The sequence below is a fragment of the Protopterus annectens genome, chromosome 9.part0 (genome assembly GCF_019279795.1).
Source record: "Protopterus annectens isolate FY-2018-M chromosome 9.part0, PAN1.0, whole genome shotgun sequence".
Lineage (NCBI taxonomy): Eukaryota > Metazoa > Chordata > Ceratodontiformes > Protopteridae > Protopterus > Protopterus annectens.
In genome coordinates, this window is record NC_056743.1 from 631,304,726 (window position 1) to 631,325,480 (window position 20,755).

The window sequence follows — 20,755 nt, forward strand, 5'->3', positions numbered from 1 at the left end:
CACTAGGAAGCCTTAAACTGATACAAGCACTCAGCTCTCCTTGTTAATAAGGAGAAATTAATCACAGGGCACTAAACAGCCTATAATTGCAAAGCACCTTGAAAAGGTAAGGGAAAACAGCTCTTCTACTTTACAAAAAAAGCACCAATCCAGGCATGTCCAAGGGTCAGCTTCCAGTGATTTTTCCTGTCCACCTGGTGAATCTGGGCACACTGGGGCAATGCAGCAACTGCCTCATATACACAGACAACCCTCTCCTCCTACCACCCAACATTACAACCTGTGAGAGATGCACTTACATAGCCAAACTGGAAGCAAAGCTCTCTGCAGTCAAGATTGTGCTAGACAGTCAAGACGAGAAGGTTAACACCTGCACTACACCCCAAACAACACCCAGACCTTCAAAACCCACACCATCAACACCCACACATAGCAACAATAAACCCACATATGCGAAGACCCTTAACATTAACCTGCCCAAGCAACAAGGACCTCCAAAGCTAAAACGCAAAAAAATACCAGTCACAACCAAAGTGACACATAGCTCACAACACCAGTGTGCCACCCAACAACAGCCCCTAAGGCAAGACAACAGACCCAACACTTTAGTCATAGGTGACTCTACAGTCAGACACACTGATGTCCACTCACCAGGCTGAGCAAGGAGAAAATTGCAGTCAGCTGCCTGTCAGGTGCCAGGATCCACCACATAACACATGCACTCAAGTCACTCCACAGCAAGTACAATTACGACTCTGTCATTGTCCATGTTGGAGTGAATGACTTGAGACTTACCTCCCTGGACTACATGAAAAGAGACATGGAAGAGCTCTCGGATCATGTGGCCCAGGCAGGTATGACCCAAGCCCTGAATAGCATCCTGCCTTTGCCCAGAATGATACCACAGTACAAGGACAAAATGACTGACTTCAACAATTGGCTAAGCTTCTGGTGTCATTCAAAGGGATCCAGTATCTGTCTGCCTGGGACGAAATGATCGACAAACCACAATGCTTTGCCAGAGATGGTCTGCACCTGTCACCCCTGGGATTCAGGTTACTGGCTAAAGCTCTTGCCACCCCTATAGTGCCTTTTTAGGCAAGGTTCAAAGAACAAAACTACCACCATAACAGATACAAGCATGCAAAATCTGAATGTAATGTTACTCAATGCTAGAAGTCTAAACCTCAAAATGCACTCTCTCAAGGCACTCCTAAAAATGGAGAACATTGATATATGTACAGTAACTGAGACCTGGTTCAAGGCTCCAGTGAGCACCCCTGCAATACCAGGCTACAACTCTTACCACACTTTTCGGCCACCAAACCAAGACCGAAACACTAAAGGTGGAGGAGTGTCCATATTCACCAAGGATATTCACACCTCCAGGCTAGTTGCCCAACACAATGCATCTGAAATTCTCCAGGTGCAACTAACACTAGGTAAGACTGCAATCCAAACTGTAGCTTGCTACAGATCCCCCATCATGCCCCAAGAGTCTCACTACACATTTCTAACCATACTGGAAAATATTAAGATACAACCAAACACCATAATACTGGGTGATTTCAACTACCCTGCCATTAACTGGGAAAACTACTCGGGTACCAACACCTTTTCCCAATGGTTCTTGGAATTCATAAATTCCAATGCCCCGGATCAACTAATCAATCCATTGTCCCACCAGGGGCTCCAATATCCTAGACCTGGTCATTACCAACATGGGAGATAGATGCTCCACACCAGTGGTCACCCCCTCATTGGTCAGGTCTGACCATAAGCAAATCACTCTTGACATCAACATCCTACCCTCACCACCCAGTAAGGAAACCTCCATAAAAAACTTCTTCAAAGCCAACTTCATGCTACTTAAGTCAGAAGTGACAAACTTCATGGCAGCCATGCAGATGGGAGCTGAAAGTTCAACTGCTGAATCCTACACTAAGGCACTGTATGAGCACATCCACATCCACATCGTGCCATCCCAAATAGAACCAAGATGCTGTCCTCCAAAAAAAGGAAGCCAATCTGGTGGTCCCATGCCATAAACAAACTATACAACAGAAAGAAGAAACTGTTGCAGAAAAGAGGAAAATCCACACATGCAAAAAGCTCCCTTACCAGCCTCAGCAAGAAGCTGAGATCCCTCATAAAATCCTCCAAAGCTAGTTACGAAAATAAAATTGCCAAACATTCCAAAGGCAACCACAAGGCATTCTATAGTTATGTCAAGAGTCTAAATGGCAATGCTCAGATCTGCTCTGAGCTACAACAGAATGGCATTAAATATACTGATCCCAAGGATATTGCCAATATCCTGGCAGATCGATTTAGTGCCAATTTCACCCCCCTCTCACCCCCTAAAGGGCCCAACTCAATATCAAAAGATTGGCAAATTCCGGTAATCACCGCCACACAGGTAGAAATCTCACTCTCCAAAGCTAAGAATACAGCATCCATGGGACCAGATGACATCCCAGGCTGTGTACTAATGAACTACAAAATGAACTGGCACCTCACCTAAGTGTCATGTTTAATCATAGCCTCACCTCTGGCTTTGTGCCCACTGAGTGGCACTCAGCTACAGTTATCCCACTCTACAAAGGGGTATCCACCTTGGATCTCGGGAACTACTGTCGCATCAGTCTGATGAGCCTGATCTGCAAGGGCTTGGCACGCATTTTCATGAAACTTATAAATAAAGACATTGGCAACCTTCAAACACTGGACCCCACCCAGTTTGGGGTTGTGAAGTGCCGATCATGTCTCCTGAACCTGATTGACTTCTTCAAATCAGTCTCCAGAGCTGTGGACGAGGGTAAGGCGTTCCGCACAGCCTATCTGAACTTCGCCAAGAATTTTGACACTATCTCCCACTCTGGAATCATAGATAAACTTACTAAGCTGGGCATAAATCCCTACATCACTCAATGGGTTGCCAACTGGCTTACTGACAGAACCCAGACTGTAAAAGCAGCCGACTCCAAATCCAGCTCCAGACAAGTGACAAGTGGAGTACCTCACGGTTCAGTCCTGGGACTGCTCTTGTTTGGCATCTACTTCTCTGAAGTACAGGCCAACACTAAGGGACTCTGGCTAAGAAAGTTTGCAGATGACTGCAAACTGGGAGCCATTATTGAATTACCGAATGATGTGGATAGTCTACAAAAGGGCCTTACAGAAACAGATGCTTGGTTCCAGAGCCATGGGCTCAAGCTTAATGCCAAGAAATGTATAGTTATCCCCTTTGGGGAAAAACATGTACCCATGAATTACCACATAGGTGGCAGTACACTAAATACTGAAAGTATGATGAGAGACTTAGGGACACAGGTGGACAGTGGTCTCACCTTCGATAACCACATCACCACAACAGTCAGGAAATCCTTCTATGTGGCACACCTCATCACTAAGAGCTTTTCATCCAGAAAAAAGGAGGTCATTGTCCCACTGTACTCATCCCTCATTAGACCCATTATAGAGTACAACACCCCATTTGGTATGTACCTCACAAGACATCTGAAATAGCTGGAAAGGCCGCAGAAATACCTCACTAAAAGAATCACAGGCTTAAAGCAGATGCCCTATGCTGACTGTCTAAATGAACTCCAGCTATACTCTGTGGCATATTGTCTACTCAGAGGCAATCTCTGCTTAACATACAAGACCATGTCAAACCCTGAGCTGTTGGACATGCTCCGTGTAAAGAAATCCCAATCCCTCAGAGCCACACACTCCAGGGATCTAAACCTTGTCATCACAATGAACAAAACGTGCTGGAGGGATAGGTTCCTGACCCAGAGACTCCCCATACTCTGGAATAGACTGCCCATACATGTCAAGCAGAGCGCCTTCTTGGCCCTCTTCAAAAGGAACCTTGACAATTGGATGGGAGATAGGAAATTCATCCCGGGAATCACATCAGTCGTCCTGCTAGACAGGGGTCCAGGGAAGTAAATATTGTGGGAAGAAATATCCAGGGAATTGTTTGGCTAGGCTTTTATAGGCCCTAGGGCTGATAGCCTAGTACCAACCTCTGAACCTATTAACCACATATCTACTCCTATTACTATCATACGTACATGCTATATGATACCTACCACACCTGTTTTTCAATCCCCTACCATTACTCACAGTGTCTATGATACTGGCCAGATGTTCACTATCAATATTCCTTCTGTCTTATTTGGCTTATCCCCATCTCATTTTCAGATATAAAATTCCTAACCCTTCTCTCAACTCATATAAGGTAAGATTTAAATTAATACTAATATACCTAAACCCGCACTAATGTATACATACTGTAAAAAGATCATATTATACGGCAACGTCTACTCAAATTTAAAAATCAAATTTGAAAATCATATCCACGAATATTCAAAGTATAGTAAACACAGTCTTTGAATTTCATTTCTGGATCACTCTTTACTCCCCAAACATTATCATTCTCAAAGAAATGTGGCTCAGTCCACAAATAAAAGACTCTGAAATTCTTCCTCCTGGCTATACTATCATCTGCTCTGACAGATTAAATAAAAAAGGTAGTATCTCTGTCTCACCTTCTTCTGTTTCTCTACCTGAATTCCTCTCTGCTGAGATCCTTGTCTCTCACTGTAAATTAAATGAACATAAAACAGTATGTATAATTGCCATATATATTCCCCCAGGAAATAACATCCATGTTCTAGAAGACATCCTACATTGGATATCTAGTTCCTTTTTTCATGAAATATTAATTCTCGGTGATGTCATTATTAACTGGCAAGCCTTCACATCAGAGTACCCATTTATTAGTAGCAATCTATATGGTTTCAAACAACTCATAACTTCCCATACTCACTTCAACAAAGCTAATAGCACTGGGACTTCTCTGGACTGGATCATAGTCACAAATCCAGACTTTTGTGACTCTCCAAAAACCATCACATACTCTGTCAATGATCACCATCCCACCTATTTTTAGTGACTAGCAACTCACCATATCAACAACACCTTTATAAAGACTGCCATAACCTCTCAAATTTCAATTCAAAGATCTTTAACAACATCCTTAGTAACATAAATTGGTCCATCCTCTGTTCTTACCACTGGATAATCATCTTCTTCTTCTTTCGGCTTTTCCCGGTTATGGGTCACCACAGCAGATCGAAGCTCTGCAGAATACTGTTTTAAAATTTAATACAATATTTCTTGATGTTCTCAATAGCCTTGCTAATATAAGAAATAAAGGGGGTTAAATTCACCTACTCACCCTAGCTATCCTCTTCTAGTAGACAATTAATGTATAACAGAGCCAATGCTTGGAGAAACTGGCAAAAATACAAATCTCAAGCTCACCTACAGACCTAAAAAACAACTTTGAAACATAACAAAAAAACAAGTTACTGCTGATAAAAAATATTTCAACCAACGTGATAACCAAAAACACTCCCCCCAAAATTTTGGTCCACTATCAAGAAAATGTTATAGCCTGGAACTCTTAGTGTCATGACCCTAGTCCAGACATCTTGCCCTTAGAAACTGCTTCTACATTTAACTCCCACTTTATAGATTCAATAGCCACCCTCCCCCAAAACTCCCTACAGAATCCTGCCACCCTTGGCAAACTTCAAAGCTCTAACAATGCCATTTTCAACTTACAATCTGCCTCTACTTCCTATATAAAATTTTATTACACACTATTTAAAGCCCTGCTCACCCTCTGTAGACAATCTCCCATGTGAATATCTAAAGATTGCTGCCCCCTCTATTGCCTACCAAATATCTGTCTTGATCAATCGATCCACGCATGAGTCATATGTCTCATCTATCTGGAAAAAAAATTTAAATAATTCCCCTTCATAAAGGGGAAACTCCACTGAAATAAAAAAACTTCAGAGCAATTGCAATCTTGTCCCCTCTTTCCAAGACTTTAGAAAAATACATTCATAAACAACGTTTACAATATGTACTCCAAGAAAATCTATTAACCTCTAACCAACACGGCTGTCACCCAGATCATAACACAACAACTGCTCTTGTTGCCTTTTTGGACCATGTAATTAAAGCCAGAGATAACAACAATTTAGTTTCTTACCTCTTTTTAGATCTCTCTAAAGCTTTTGCTACAGTCTCACATAGCAAACTGCTCTCAAAAATGCCTGCTTTAGGCTTTTCCAGTAAAACAGTAACTTGGTTCTGTAGCTACCTATCTAACCGGCCACAATCAGTTAAAAGGCTCTCTACTTAGTCATCTTTTCTCCCATTTAATACAGGTGTCCCACAAGGCTCCATACTTGGCCTTCTCCTTTTTAACATATTTATAAATGATTTATGTACATCTTCTCAACAAGCTACACTTATACAATATGCAGATGACTCCACTGTCATTTCCTCATCTAATACTCCTTCCTAGTTACAATCTATCATTCAGCAGGCATTCAACTCAATGGAAAGCTGTCTCAATGACAATCAGCTTTTCCCAAATCCAAATAAAACAAAACTGCTCTTATTTCTCCCCAAATCCCTAGCACACATAAAAGACACCTTCAAAACATCCTCTCTCAACAATATTGAAATTAAAGTTGTACCTCACAAAAAATAACTTGGTGTCATAATAGATGATCAACTGAAATTTGATCTTCATATTCAAAAGAGCATAACAACAACAACACACCAAAAACTGGTCATGCTGTATAGATCAAAAAGATTCCTTTCCTAAAGAGTGAGTCTAGTCAAAACATACCTTCTTCCTTCACTACTATATGCCTCACCCATTTTCATCAACATTCAGATCTCCCTAAGATCAAAACTTGAGCTTTGCTATAACAAATTAGCTACATTTGCACCCACTCAGTCATACAGCTCCCACCACTGCTTCGTTCTCAGATATTAACACTGGCTTGAGTTGCCTCACTACCTCAAGTTCACCCAGCTCCTCCTTGCTCATAAAATGGCATACAAATCCTCATCCTACCCAGCAACCAGCACCATTCTTCACCATTCCCTCTTCAGTCATCTGAGAAACACCTTCTTTGCTCTCTTCACTCATCTAAGAAACACCTTCCTGAATTCCCTAAACTGAAAAAATCTATTGTCACTCCCTATATTCCTACTCAGTAGCCAAGGTGTGGAACAGTATTCCTACAGATATTAGAGCAATGCCATGTAATCACATATTCGAACAATCTCTAAAGAGATGTCTCTTTAACTCCTGGCTCTGTACATGTCTTACATGAGGCTGAAACTATCCCTTATCCCTTCCTCTTCTTCCTTTCCTCACCTCTTCTTTCTCTTTCATTTGCTCTTCTTTTTCTCCTTCCCTTTCCTCCCTTCTCTTATTAGCCAAAGCACCAGTTACTTCTCTGATAGTTCCCTGTTTTAACTCCATTTCGTAATCTCCACCCAACTGCAAAATCTCTTTTCTTTCTCTTAGTATTTTGCCCATATTTAAAATGCTTAATATATTTACCACTGGTTATCATTATTGACTGTATTTTACTAGGTGTTCAATATCTTATGATTGTTGTTTAATATTTACTGTATGATTTTCTGATCTGACTATTTATCCTGTATGTTGATTCTACTATTCGTTACTGCACTTCATGTGATAATATTTTGCAGTTTATTAATTAATCTATGTATGTTGGAGTTTTTCTCCCCGGGCCTCATCTGAAAATGGAATTTATGCTCAGTTGGACTTTGCTGGTAAGCAAATGCCAAATAAATAAAAAAAATTTATATATATATATATATATATATATATATATATATATATATATATACATATTTGTTTGTCTTTTCAGCTTTTTCCCGGTAAGGGGTCGCCACAGCAGAACTCTGGTCTGCTAATGATTGGCAGTAGATTTTTTTACGAAACACCAAGGTACCAGCTCGACACCCAACCTTCAACAAAGGCACACCCATTTACGGACACATGTCTTTCGAATGCTACCCAACCATGGGGAGGACATGCAGACTCCACACAGAATGCACTTCCAAGCCAAGCCGAGAATCGAACAGGAAAACCACTTGCTGTGAGGTAACAATGCCACCGCTGTACCACCACGGAAAGCATATATATATATATATATATATATATATATATATATATTATATATATATATATATATATATATATGTGTGTGTGTGTGTGTGTGTGTGTGTGTGTGTGTTATTCACTCTGTTGAGTTAACTGGTCATTGACAGAGTGAATGACTGTAAAATACAGATGAGTGCTCCATTCTTTGAATTCTGATGATTTCTGATAAATGGAACAGTGAATGCATGCAGGTAAGGTAAGGTAAGTGTGGGGTTGAGAAACGCATTCTAAAACTTTCATATATTCTGACGGTTTCAACATTAGGGCCTGTGATTGCTCATGCAAGAGATGATGAGGTGGAATTTGAGTAAGGGTTAAGTGACAGACTAGATTTGTCTAATGTCTAATGTGCTGCATGTGCGTTGGTACATGGGCATGTGTGTGTGTGTGTGTTTGTGTTTGCGTGTGTGTGTGTGTGTGTGTGTGTGTGTGTGTGTGTGTGTGTGCATGTGTTATTACACGTGTGTGTGTGTGTGTGTGTGTGTGTGTGTGTATGTCCAGAATAACTTATGTTGTAGCAGTGTTATGGATATGGCTTTTCAAGGTAAAATAAAGGTTTTTCCAAGGTAAGATGAAGAGTTAGGGAGAGAGGCAGGGTTAGAGTTACAATGCATTAGTGAGGTGGTGTGGGGAACTTTGCTCTCTGTTACTTCATTGTAACTTAACCAACTGATACATGCATCTTCCTCTTATATCAACCAATTCTTTATAAAACAGCGCACTTTTAAATACATACTCTTTGTCTCCCATTGCCTTCTCTAAGACTTATCTCCCTTCAGATTTTAACACTGAGACCCTCACTTCTTTTCATTTCCCTTCTGATTATTTCCTCTGACTGGATCCCATTTCTCCTGTATTTTTTTTACCCACCTCCTATTACCTTCATTAACTGCTCTTTGACTTATCCTCTGTCCTGTCATTTCTGTATTAACACTGCAGTCATCCTCCACTTTCTGTCCCTTTGCAACTTCCATTTGAAACCACCCTGCCACATTTGAAAAATCTCTTGACACATCTGAAGGTGGTAGACTGCCTAGATGTTTTCAGGGATCATGTCAGAAACGTGCATATAACTACTAGGTGTCCATTTGTAAGGAATAACTCTGGGGGGACCAGATGCAGTGGAGTGTACGGTCTGCTCTACTACCAGTACCATCTGACTGGCTTTGTGGACTTCATTTTTTCAGTTACCTGGGTATGGAAAGTTTTGCTTGAGGTCTTCAGTTACTTGAGTATAGTAAGTACTGCTTAAGTTCTTCAGTTACCTGGGTGTGGTAGGTGCTGCTTGAGTTCTTCAGTTATCCTATTATGGTAAGTACTGCTTGAGTTATTCAGTTACCTGGATATATTAAGTACTGCATGAGTTATTCAGTTACATGGGCATGGTAAGTACTGTTTGTATTCTTCATTTACCTGGATATAGTAAGTACTTCTTGATTTCTTCAGTTACCTAGGTATGGTAAGTACTGCTTGAGTTCTTCAGTTACCTGGGTATGGTAAGTACTGCATGAGTACTTTAGTAACCTGGGTATGGTAAGTACTGCTTGAGTTCTTCAGTTACCCAGGTTTGGTAAGCACTGCTTGAATTCGTCAGTTACCTAGGTATGGTAAGTACTTCTTGAATTCTTCGTTACCTGGGTATGGAAAGTAGTGCTTGAGTTCTTCAGTTACTTGGGTATGGTATGTACTCTGGTAATTGTAAGCATTGCTTGAGTTCTTCAGTTACTTGGGTATGGTAAGTACTGCTTGAGTTCTTCATTTACCTGGGTATGGTAAGCACTGCTTGAGATCCTCATTTACCTGGGTATGGTGAGTACTACTTGAGTTATTCAGTTACCTGGGTATGTTAAGTACTGCTTGAGTTTTTCAGTTACTTGAGTGATCATAAGTACTCTGGTTATGGTAAGTATTGTTTGAGTTCTTCATTTACCTGGGTATGGTGAGCACTGCTTGAGTTCTTTATTTACTTGGGTATGGTAAGTACTGCTTGAGTTCTTCAGTTACCTGGGTATGGTAAGTACTGCTTCAGTTCTTCAGTTACTTGAGTATGGTAAGCACTGATTGAGTTCTTCAGTTACCTGGGTATGGTGAGTACTACTTGAGTTATTCAGTTACCTGGGTATGTTAAGTACTGCTTGAATTTTTCAGTTACTTGAGTGATCATAAGTACTCTGGTTATGGTAAGTATTGTTTGAGTTCTTCATTTACCTGGGTATGGTGAGCACTGCTTGAGTTCTTTATTTACTTGGGTATGGTAAGTACTGCTTGAGTTCTTCAGTTACCTGGGTATGGTAAGTACTGCTTCAGTTCTTCAGTTACTTGAGTATGGTAAGCACTGATTGAGTTCTTCAGTTACCTGGGTATGGTGAGTACTATTTGAGTTATTCAGTTACCTGGGTATGGTGAGCACTGCTTGAGTTCTTTATTTACTTGGGTATGGTAAGTACTGCTTGAGTTCTTCAGTTACCTGGGTATGGTAAGTACTGCTTCATTTCTTCAGTTACTTGAGTATGGTAAGCACTGATTGAGTTATTCAGTTACCTGGGTATGGTGGTGAGCACTGCTTGAATTCATGATTTACCTAGGTATGGTAAGTACTTTTAGATTTTTTCAGTTACCTGGTATGGAAAGTACTACTTGAGTTCTTCAGTTACACTGGTATGTTAAGTACTGCTCTGATAAAATTCTGTTTTTGATTTTTGGGCATGTCAGTTACTACAGCTGCATGAATGACCTCAGCTACTATGTAAGACACAAACTGTCTCAAGTTCTATCCACTGGTGTATTAACTTTTTACAGTTTCTAGTACTTGATGCCTGGAAATATAGCAACTGCCTATATGCTATTGTGTTTTTTGAAGAGCAGTAGCTATCCTTTTGAGAAGTAGGGAAGGGCATCATTTTTCCTCTAGTTTTTGAAGTTATCTGCCTCTTCTTTTGTACCCTAAGTGCTTCTCTTTGAAGTATGATAGATGCGGCAGGTACTTCTGATTCCTTGTGCTTGCTTAAAAAAGGACAAGGATTGCAGAGAGTGTCTCTGTGTCTTAGAGCTTACCTGGCTAGTAAATATTATTTTTTCACCCCACCCTTCCTTGATTGTTAACAACCCAGACCTTGTGCTCCATCTGTGACAGATCTACCAGTTCTTCTTTGCCTCCCTGGACTTATTCCAGTAATCTGCTGGAGCCAGTCATGAGTCACAGGCAATGGGGCTCAGCACATCTGTGCTTCCATCGGGGGGGCCTATTTGGCATACCGTGTATCCTCCCTCTCATTGTAGTAATGTTGTGTAGGCCTGAAGGGGGTTGCATTGTGTGGATCTGTGGTATATTGCCCTGCCTCTGCAGCAGCTCAGCCAGCCCCACTGCCCCTCTGAGCACACCTTCTCTGCTGATGTCCAAGATCTTCACCAGAAATCTTCATCTAGAGAAACTCACACATCCCCTCACCTTACCTGCTGCTCTGTCAGGTGCCTGAGATGCTAATTAAACACAGGTCACCTGAGTTTTAGTCAGAGCTTTATCCCTTTATGCCACCACAGCAGCTCACTTGGATGGCACTATGGAGGTTGGCTTTTATTTTTCTTTTCTTTAGTGTCTTCTTTGCTTTTTTTTTTTAATTGTACAGGCAGGGCTGGATTTCTTTACAAGTCTAAATGCTTTTAAGTGCTTTTAGTCAGTGTTTTTGACTCAATGTCATTTACAGTACATGATACTGATTAACAAACCCCGGGATTCACGGATTTTGTCCTTGTAGGAACAGTGTAAGAGTTCCTGCATGGAACATGGCAGCCGAGCGATCCAGGAATGTTAGATCCATGCAGAATGCTAATTACCTCATTTGCAGGTGAAAACCATGAAAATGAGTTAAATTAGCGATTCTGCAAGCACGCAGATCTCCGTGCAGGAACAGTGTAGTGTGCAGAGCAGAATACGGTTCTGCAAACTGAAAAAATAAGAAGTGACAGCTCATAAAAAAACTTGTAGTAGGTTCAGTAGGCATGCCAGTGGCTAAATATATAGCCATTGGCATTGCCATAAGTTAAAAAAATTAGAAAAAATTAATTTTTTGACCAATATTGGCCGTTTAAGCATAGCGCAGTGCCATGCAAATGGGAGGGCCCTGAAAATAAAAAAGAAAATAAAAATGAATCAAAAATAAAAAATTCTGCAGTTGGCCATTATAGTCAATGGCATGCAGAATGCAAACAACAGCTGTCAACACTGGTTGCTAAGGGGAAAGACTTTGCTTTAGTGCAGTAACTATGGGCTTATTCAGTGGGTTATGTAAATAAGGCAAATGTACCTGAATCACAGATTTCTTCTAAGTCCAACATTGCACCTAACTGTATAAAAATGAAACAGTTCAAGTGTACACAGCAGGTCCACACCAAAATAAAATTCTTCCTTTTATTCACCAGTAGATTAAGCACTTTCATCAGTTTGTAGCTAAAGATTTCATCAGAATCTACTCAAGCATACAGAAATGTAACTTAAATAGTTACAAAATACACCACCTGACCAATTAATCAATTGTTACTTAAAAAGACATACTTTTAAAAATTAAACACAGTGTAATCCTTCAATGAAACCCCCCATTTTATATAAAAATGTTCACAGTTAAATCTAAACCAAATAAGACCTAAGCTTTAAAACACAACTTATACTGCAATAATTATTTAACCCTGGGCAAATGTGTGCTTGTAACTTAATTTGCCACAGTAATTCTTTTAATTCCAGGATATCTTTCCACTGCCCATCCAAAGGGTTTGGGCATACCTGCTCTATTGCAAAAAATTAAAAATTGTGATCAGAAAACTGTTCTTTTTTTTGCCAGAGCATTAGTTTTTGTGTTGTCTAATGTCCAAGGAGTGTTCATACGTGCGATCCCTAAAGCGTCTTTGTGTTTTCCCCACATAAAATTTGGGGCACACACTACACTGAGTCACATAAACAATGCCTTTAGTGTTGCAATTACAATGAAAATTGGGTCTAATCATCTGGTGGTTAACCATTAAACTATCACCTTACAAAATGTGTGGGCATTGTGGACAAGTGCCACATTTATAAGTGCCATGTTTCCTAAAGCTCAGTGGTAGGGAAATGTTGTTGCCATTCTCAAGAAAATTCTTAATAGACTTGCCCTTTCTAAATACAAACTTGGTTTCTGTCCCATCATGTTCCAGAATCCCATCAAAACATTTAAAAGTGTTCCAATTCTTTTTCAAAGTGTTTGAAATGTCCAAGTAGTCAGAAAAGGTGGTAACAAAAGCCTTATGAATATTGAACTTATGTTCAGTCCCTTCGTTGCTCCCCAAGCCAAAACCTTCGCTATTTTCTCTTAAAATGGGTCTGTAAAACATATTCCCCCTCTTAGTATGTACCTCAGAAAAAATCTGTTGTACCATTAGGCTGGGGTAACCACGTGCCACAAGCATGTTAACTAATTTTTCACTTTCTTGTTGAAAAATATTGTCCTCAGAAACTATGCGGGCCAGTCTAACAAATTGCCCCTTTACCAATCCCTTCTTTTGATGGTATGGGTGGCAACTGGTAAAGTGAAGCAAAGTGTTGGAGTAGGTTGTTTTCCTGAAAATGTTGCTGGTGTATCTTTTATTAACATAGTCCTTTTTTAACTCAACATCTAAATAGTGTATGGTGTCAGAGTGCCAGTTGTAAGTGAATTTAAAGAAAGCTGTTCTTTGATTACAGTATTCTATAAAGTTACTTATCTCATGGACAGGCCCATTCCATGCAATGAAAATGCCATCCAAAAAGCGACAATACATTTTCTAGTATTGCTTGTAACCTGAATCATTAAGCTACCTTCTTTCCCTCTCCATCATAACAATGTTCGAAAAAATGGGGGCACAAGAGGCCTCCATTGCCACCCCACATTTCTGCTGATAGTATTGGCCATCAAAATACACATAATTGCAGTTCAAAATAGTTTCCATAAGTGTAGTCAATACATAAATCTCAATATCATGGGAAATAACATTAAAATAGATTTACCACATTAATAGTTATAAATCTTACATCTTCCAAAAATGTCAGTTTTCCAACCTTTCTTAGGAAATCCCAATAATCTTTACACAATTCTGAGTGGATTTTCAAACATGTTTGATTTTTATATCGATAAATCTAGCAAGGGGGTGAATCTTAGCTTTGGAAGCATTAACAATTGGCCTTACTGGGGGATCCACAATATCCTTGTGGATCTTGGGAAGTCCAAAAATAGAAGGTACAACAGGATAATCACACTTAAGAAAATTGTGCTTTTCTGGGGTAATTGCAACTTGGTCAACCATATCTTTAAGCAAATAATCTATCTGGACATATGATAAATTAACTAAATTGATAGATGCTTCTTCATACATAGTATCTTCTAACAACATACCATTCATACGGTTAACATAGTCAGTTTTTGTCATCACCACAATCCCCCCCATCCCTGTCTGGCTAAATAACCCTGATGTTCCTATCTGAACAAAGTTCCTTAAGTAAGCCCCTTTCACTTTTTGTTAAATTAAAGTTAACCACTGTAGGTGGAGCATCAACCATTTTTCTAAAATCATATTCACAAATCTTTTCAAAAATAACAAGGGGCATTTTCAAGGGGGGATTAAAGGTGCTTTTCCTGCCCAGCTCACATGTATTGTGCACTCCGTTCGTGTCATGAAAAAACAATGCCAAATTTAACTTTCTCAGAAACATTTTGAAATCCACAATTAAATGTTCTAAGCTAGTGTTTACCGTAGGTACAGAATTGCGTCCTTTGATTCTTTGAATGATTTGTCAGTGTAATTATACAGTTTATAGTCACCTTTTCCATTTACAATAATGTTAGGACCATTATCAGCCATCATGGAGTCATCTAGGGTATGCTGGAAATAGGGTCCTTCTCTTAGTTCTATCGCCTTTGCCCTCGAGGATAATAGTTGGCGTTCACCTCCAAACCTGCCTCTGTCCATTCTGGTTTGCATTGCGACTGCGAATCCTCTCAGAGTGTCTCACAGGGCCTTGGCCTAAACGGATATCCTGGTTACCTTGTTCATGCACGCCATTACTGTTGTCATCGGCTCCACCTCTCTGTTCATCATAATTATAGCTCCTCCCTCAATTGGCATTCGCCGGTAAGGGATAGGTACGCCCCTGACTGTACTCTAGCCTATCCCTTTCAATCTTTTTACTCTTCCACGTTTTAACTTCGTTCGAAATCTGGTCTGCTTTAACCAAAATCGGGTTAAATTTATCCCCACAATGTGAAAATAAGACATCCTTCTTGATCCATTTCTCCAGATAAAGAATATCTTTCATTAAAATATCCATATCCTTAATGTTGTGCCTGATCATAGTTTGCATTAATTTAAAGCCCTGCTTGTCGAACAGTCCAAAAAGTTCACTATACATGGGGGAGTCCTGGGTTAAACCATTAGGAAATTTCTAGGTTCTCAACCCCTTAGGGACTAATTTTAATTTTATGCAGTCATTAAAATATTCATTTTCAATGAAGGTCTTCCTGTAGCAAATTACCTTTGTTTCAAATCATTCTAACATTTGTTCAAAAGTAATGTTATTGTTCCCTTCATAAATATTGTACTTAGGCACATTCACAAGCCATTCAGAAATATTTAAACTGGATGTATTCATAGTAGTGGAAGCGGCATTACTTTGTCTATGCCCTTCAATATTTTGTCCTTGAAAAAATCGCTGCAACACAGATGGTGTGCCAGAATTTATATTGTTGGATCCACGATCCGGACCCTCCAACTGAAAAATCCTTGCATTTAACTGCTCCACTTGCTGGGTCAGTTGTTGAATAAGTTGAGTCAGTAGTCCCACTTCCATGGGAGCCCCTCCATAATGGGCTAATGGTGGAGGCCCACTGTTTCCACTAGAACCAGGTGAAGAAACAGACTGCATAACCAGGAACCAAACACAAAACCAGATAAAAATGAAACAGTCCAAGTGTACACAGCAGGTGCACACCAAAATAAAATTCTTCCTTTTATTTGCCAATAGATTAAGTGTTTTTGTCAACTTGTAGCTAAAGACTTTCATCAGAATCTACTCAAGCATACAGAAAGACAACTTAAATAGTTACAAAACACACCACCTGACCAATTAATCAATTGTTACTTAAAAAGACATACTTTGAAAAATTAAACACAGTGCAATCCTTCAATGAAACCCCCCCTTTCTATATAAAAATGTTCACAGTTAAATCTAAACCAAGTAAGACCTAAGCTTTAAAATGCAACTTATACTACAATAATCATTGAACCCTGGTCAAATGTGTGCTTGTAACTTAATTTGCCACAGTAATTCTTTTAACTCCAGGATATCTTTCCATGGCCCACCCCGAGGGTTTGGGCATACCTGCTCTATTGCAAAAAATAAAAAAATTGTGATCAGAAAACTGTTGCATATGTTTTGCCAGAGCATTAGTTTTTTTTAACGGTGTAGGAGCAAGAGGACTGGAGTATAAGAACAGGGAACAACAAACAGAAAAGTGGGGTGTATCAGGGTTCCTGTAAGCACATTGGAGCTCTGTATAAATGGGAGGCATGGAGCTCAGCTTAGCTCAGTGGGGGGGGGATCACAGGCTGCTGAGTTATAGCAATCTAAAGTAAAGAAACTGAAGCCATGTCCACATCCAGGGGAGAGTCAAATCTTGTTTAGCATTGTCTACACTGGCTCCATGGGTTTGCATGGGGCACCGCAGGGCTTAAAGGGAAAAAATATAAAGGAACTACAAGAAAACAGGAAACAACCTTCCAGTTATATAGCTGGCAGGTGAAATTCATCACAGGCATCCAATTACATAGGTGACACTCACAGCACACCACTATAAGCTATTGCAAACACCCTACAGTCAGTTTTTTCCCACAAACTTAGCACCGTAGGTGACCACTTGTTGGGAATTTTAACTCTGAAAAATGTTAGGGGCTGCAATTGCTCTCATAAATCAATATATGGAAGAGGCTGCGGGCAGTGAAGAGGATAATGCTGGCAACTGCCTCAGGCTGTGGATGAGGAGGAGAGTGTTCAGACCCAAGGTAACATACCAGTGGCTAAATGAGCTGGAAATAGTAGAGGTTTACAGGGTGGACAGGGACCTACTACAACAAATCACTGAGTTGTGCCAGCCTCTCCTCACATCCAAAACCACCAGAGGGGAACCTATCCCAGTTAACACCAAGGTATGTGTAGCCTTAAGAATACTAGCTACAGGTACATTCCAAAGACCTACTGGAGACATGATGGGGGTCTCACAGGGATCTGCATCCAGGATACTCCACCATTTCCTGGATGCCATGCTACAGCATGCCGCTGACCACATTTATTTCCCTCACAACCATGAGGAGAGGGCCATTAATATGCATCTCTTCCACCATGTAGCAGACTACCCCAGAGGTACTGGGTGCCATAGACTGCATGCACAGCCATATCAAAGCATGACCTGGTGACCAGGGTAGGGTGTACATAAACCGCAGGGGCTATCCCTCCATCAACTGCTAGGTTGTGCATGATGCCCAGGGCATAATAATAAATGTGTGTGCTGGCAGCCCTGGTAGCTATCATGACTCCCACATCTGGCATGCCTCACAGCTGTACCAGGCATTTACCAGGGGGGGACATCGCCTATGGCCATCTTGTGGGGGATGTTGGCTATGCACTGGAACCGTGGATGATGACACCCATCAGAAGTGCATACACACACACACACACACACACACACACACACACACACACACACACACACACACACACACACACACACACACACACACACACACACACACACACACACACACGCACGCACGCACACACCACACGCACAAACCAGAGTCATAATAGAGTGTGTGTTTGGGGTGCTCAAGTCATGGTTCCACTGTCTTGGGATATCCGGTGGAGCCCTGCAGTATGGTCCAGCTACATGTGCCCATATTGTTCATTGTAAGTGCCATGCACCACAATATGATTCTGCAGAAACAGCTGCGGTAGGATCAGCATGGAGAAGGGCCACACACACACCCACCAGTAACAAGGTCCCCACAGGCACAGAGAAACTCAGAGGAGGAACCCCCTGAGCCTGCACTTGTAGGCAGAAGGAGGCATGCCCAGTATGCCCAGGCCTTGGCAAAGAGACAATGCATAGTGCACACACTGACACTGTAAGGGCCCAGGAACTGACACCTCTCTCCAACCCCCACACACAGTAAAATGGATGGCACACACACCACACAACTTGTCACCCACCTTGTATAGGCTTTGAAATGTGTGCATCTAACATATGCAGCCCTCAAGCACCATCCTCACCTCTGCTGCAGGCACAAGGTAAGTGTGTTTTCTTAACCTTAACTGCACGGATAACTATGTTTTCCTATCACACATATGGTATTGCAGTATGCATATAAGGGACTGGGGTGGATACTGGGATTGCAGCATACCACTGACAACTCAATAGGACACCAGGACATGTGTGGCCAACAGTACCATCACCACAGCATGCAGTAGTACCCAAGGCAAGTAATACTGCAGTAGTGAATGTGTGGTGGCCAGGTAACTGAGGGGGTCAGAGGTCACAGGCATGGTAGGTACTGTTGGTGTGCCATACCCAAACCACACAGACCCACCCACCAATGTAGCTGCAGACAACCATAACAAATGTCTGACACAGTCTAGCCTCACAAAAGGCAACAATTATAATACACACCCATACTGAGCTATACAGTGATAGCACAGCAGGTTATGCAGTTGCAGTAAGGCTCTAAAGGGCAAGAGGTCTGAAACCCACATGTATGCCAACACAGTCTGACTTCAGTCTCTGTACTGATATGCCTGTAGTCTACAACACAGCTAGCGATACTATGTGAAATGGCAACAAAATGTAAAGCTAATATCAGCACAGTCACTGGATATGTGTACTGCTCACAAGTGCCCCCATACAAAAGCAGTGACATATATATGTTTGCAGGGAAACAACATTATAGCAGACATTGCAAGGCCTTTCACAATCAACATGATAACCTGTGCCATGACAACACATTTTGCCTGAATAGCCCTACTGATGTGCCACCTGTAAATGTGCATGGGGAACACACACTGAAGTTCTCCTATCCCTCTGTGTCTCTGCTGGATATGGCCTCTGTGGACTGACACCCACTGATGTCAGAATGACCTAGCAATCCACATAGATGTGTGTGTGTCAGGGGTCACCTAAGTGCCCTTCACTGCCCTGCCACTGATACTGTAGCTAACATTGCTATGCTGCATGTACTACACATATGATGGACATTTTTGCACACTAGACTGCACTCAGTAACCACACACATACTCACAAACCTGTGACAGCAACACATCTAGACAAGGTTATAATTGAAAATGGGACAACTGCAAGATGATCGGCATGTGCAGTGAATACTGCTCAACATACTGAGGATGTTGGTAGGCTAAGGTGTCTTGCATACCCAGGACTTTCCTGCAGCTGAGGAACAAAATCAGTAATGTCTGTCTGTAGGTTGTAATGTCACCCTGCAAGTACTTACAACTAACTCACCATAACCACACCTGTAAACAGGCATTATTGGCCAAGAATGTGCATAGTGTAATGCATAATATTGTTGTGTGCATAATACATCCTGTATTCCACTGGTAAAGCACTGTGATGATCTCAGGATATCTGTCTGTAGGGAATGACAGAATGCATTGCAGAGTCAGAACACAAATATATCAGAAAACGTCTGCTAAAACAAATCCAGTACTTGCAGGGCACTTCTGTTTACATTTGGGAGGTATGGTTGTATCACACATAATCCAGGACTGGACTACATGTTCAGAGCCAGGAGTTAAAGACTGGACTACAAGTATCTGTAGGATGAAGTGCAACAATCACTATGAGGGATCATACTAGGCATGCTCCTACACTTAGAAAATTACAGGCCATGTGTGCACTCACAATGGAGGATCAGACCTCAGAACCTGTAAGAGAAAAAAATCTAGAGAAAGGAAGAAAATAAAAGTGAGACAAAGTGCCACAAATAGAGACAATGAAGCAATAACCCCCTTACAAGCGTAGAAAGATGGTAAAATAACAGGTTGTCCCGTAGCATGAATGCTCTAAAGGAGATGAGGTGTGAAACTGAACTGAAATGAGTGTCATAATATTGGAACAACAACCTTTACTGATTGAATAATATATCACAGAAGACACCACTCTCATGTGAAATTGATAAAAAATCTGAGCCCACAGTCTGGACATGTGCTGAAAATCTGCACAGTTGACAGGTATGTGCAGGGTCACAGTGGTAATGTTTGCAAAGTTACAGAATCACATCCCTTGTTTACATTTACTATGGAGGCTTATACTGGACATTTTCCAACACTTAGAGGATTACAGCCCATTAGTACACACAGTCTGCAAGGTCACACTGGCCATATCCCTACAATTAGACAAACATATCCCATGTGTACAGTCAGTATGGAGGCTCATACTGGGCATACCCCAACACTTAGATAATCACTGCCCCTGTGTACATTCACTCTGCAGAGTCACACTGGCTATGTTGCCAAAGTTTGAAAACACATCCCATGTTTACAGTCAGTATGGAGGCTAATACTGGGCATTTTCAAACAGACTCATTTATCAACACATACAAATATAACAGTCA